General features: G+C 41.2%; 1 long non-coding RNA gene across 3 annotated transcripts; it reads left to right on the top strand.

The window, feature by feature from the left end:
• The first annotated feature begins 567 nt into the window (after positions 1–567).
• LOC141705689 (uncharacterized) lies at positions 568–1,923 on the top strand. 3 transcript variants are annotated; one of them, XR_012568454.1, is made up of 2 exons: positions 568–1,038; positions 1,534–1,923. It is a non-coding gene; the product is annotated as an uncharacterized LOC141705689 (long non-coding RNA). The 3 variants fall into 3 exon arrangements; XR_012568453.1 differs by having other exon boundaries at positions 568–1,412; XR_012568452.1 differs by having other exon boundaries at positions 568–1,455.
• Positions 1,924–2,898: the final 975 nt, after the last annotated feature.

Raw genomic sequence — 2,898 nt, 5'->3', positions numbered from 1 at the left:
GTGGGGGGCAAATGATAGGGTATAAGAGACCCAGCTAGGATTCAACCCGGATCTAAAGAATATCAGGTTCGATCGATAGACCAAGACCCCCTCTCCTAGAACAATCAAGTGGAGAGACTAGGCCCGGGGCCATCCCATGACCCGGATCCGGATCTAACCCGGGACCTGGATCATCTGCCTACCTAGATCCGTATCAGGGCCAAGATCACCATGAGGAGGGTCCCAGCAAACACATGCACATTTCACAACCCGCCAAAGAAGGGTACGTGGGCACGTGACGATGACAGTTATCAACAACCAACATACCAGACAAGCACGACACGTGTCAGAAGGCCGTTAGGACACCCTGAAGGTGGTCCTCCCCTGGACACGTGTAAACAATCCACCCAAGTCAGGCGTCCTCTGCGTCCTCTGCTCCCAAGATCCAACGGTCCTCTGCGTCCTCTGCTCCCAAGATCCCACGGTCCTCATTTAGAGGTAACAACCCCTAAACCCTACATTTGGGCTATATATACCCCCAAGGGTGAATGAATTACGGGTTAGAAAAAACATTCACACTTTGGAACACTCACTCTCTCACATCCATAGACACATACAACAACCTTTCTATTACATACATACATCTTCATCTTCTCCAAAACCTCATTCTTATTCTTACACTGGAGGCGTCTTCCGGTGTTATTTTGCAAATGCCCAACCAGCAGCCACACCTCACCAACGCCTAGAAGGTCCAGGAACGCGTCGGACGGAGCCGTCCGCTCACCGGAGTTATCATTTTCTACCATCGCCGACATTATGTATGATAACCGAGTCAAATTTTTTGAGTCTAAGAAGCCGTATAACACGAGGAGTCACTATAGTCGTGTCTCGTTGGATGTTTTTGTTATATCTGGGAACTGTGCCTTGTCTGGTGGTTATACCATCCATTCTCTATCTGAAAATGACAAGATGTGGAATTCCCTCATTCTTGGATGGCAAGCTGTTCCCGATTTATGGTTTACGTATGGTTTTCGCCTTACTATGCATCCTTTCTTTGAGGTGATTTTGAATTCCTTGTGTTGTGGAATTGGGCAGGTGTCACCCAATTAGGTGTTACAGATAAGTGGTTTTAATAGCCCGATGTAGTAAGTTTGGTTATGTCCCTTTTCTTGACCTTTTTTTTTGATTTATTGATTAAGTCCACTGGGATTCGGGTTTATTTTGACACGAAGTCTAGTTGTACTAAGCTTGTGGAGAATCCTACCTCTAATTCTGGCTGGCACGCTAAGTGGATTTGGTATGAAGGAGCTGAGTTGAGGCGTATAGGGCATTTCCACCATTTATATCCCGATGTTGTAAAGTACCTTGGTGTTACTGCTTCCCCCGGTTCTGTTGATTTGTCTGGTTTCTGTGGTGTTTCTTCGAGATATAAAGTGGGATAATTTGCTGATATTGGTCCTTTATGTAGTCACTGTTGTGAGAGCTTTATTTCATCTAATATTGTTAACCATGATAGGATAGTTTTCTAAATGATTTTTGTTTGTGATTTTGTAGTGCACGGGCCAAAGCTGAAAACTCTTTTCCGGTTACGCGGAGATATGCTTGCTGATACATTTATTAAGTTGTTATCTTATAAGGGCGCTGCCTCTAGGTCTCTTCGTGTTGCCAGTTGAAGGTGATGAAGAAGAGCTGTAGTTTTGTTTTCTTTTTTAATTTTAGAAGAAACATGCCTGGGTATGCCCAGAGAAAATGTATGCTACTTATTTGCTCGCACTTTATCTTTTGGATTTTGGTTTTGTTTAAGGTTTTAAATTCCTGCAATCTTGGGTTTTTTGCATTGTTGACTGGCGATCTTTTGTTGTTTTCGTTATGAGGTAGTATCGTGCCTTTGTTGTTTATTAAGTTGAACTTTTATCAAGCTATGAAGCAAAATTTTGAGTTGTATTTGAGAGTTTTCACTAGATATTTTGGCTTGCCCTCCTTGTTTTTTTTCCTTTTTTGTTAATATATTTTTTGTTTTATTTCATGATAATTTGAGCGAGATATAAAGATCTCGTAGGAGGAGTTTTTGTCTATTGTTTGTAATTTGTTTTTGTTTCTTTTTGACTTAAACGATTTGTAGTCTTCTGCTGTTTTTTTATAGAAGGTTTGTAAATGAGCATTCATTTTATAAAAAGAAATGGGAGATTTAATATATATGTGCGGGGATAGGTGACCTCGGAAACCCACAACACGTCGGGTCCTCATTGGCTCTGATTTAAATACTTGAAGGAATTTCAATCATAGCTTAACAGTTGAGAATTTTGACATAATCTCGTTTTATTTAAAAAAAGTTTTCTTATCAAGTCTGGGGCCTTAGAAATTTGAGAACTTAAGGGAAGAATTGTGGAGGTCGACTACGTTCCAAGGGAGTGATAGCATACTGAGTTTTGAGGGTATTGAAACCTCGGATTCATACATGACCAAGTGACCGGCCTCGAATCCTCTTTCTTGTACCTTAAAGTTGTAGTACCTCCATACTCTTTCTTGGTACTTGGCAATTTTTAATTGGGATGAGTCACTTAGCTCTTCCAACAAGTCATAGTTGAGACGTAATCCCTCTTGTGACACATCTGGGTCGAAATATTAGAGTTGGACGGATTTTATGCTGATTTCTATTGGCAATACTGTCTATGTTCCGTATGCCAACTTAAAGGGAGTTTTGCCGGTTGTGGACCTCGGGGTCGTGTGGTGGCTCTAGAGAACATTGGGAAAATTGTTAGGAATATGGTGTGAACTTGATAATTACTTTAACAAAACACCTTAGTAGATTTAACTTAGTGAAAAATGTAGCACCCGACAGGTGATCAATTATAGTCCCGATGGATGATTCAATATAGTCTCGACGAATGACTAATTGATATCCATCGGGTGAGTATC

The sequence above is a fragment of the Apium graveolens genome, unplaced genomic scaffold (assembly GCF_009905375.1).
Source record: "Apium graveolens cultivar Ventura unplaced genomic scaffold, ASM990537v1 ctg9227, whole genome shotgun sequence".
Lineage (NCBI taxonomy): Eukaryota > Viridiplantae > Streptophyta > Magnoliopsida > Apiales > Apiaceae > Apium > Apium graveolens.
The sequence above is the reverse complement of the archived record's forward strand: the minus strand, read 5'-3'. Positions and strand labels throughout refer to the sequence as shown.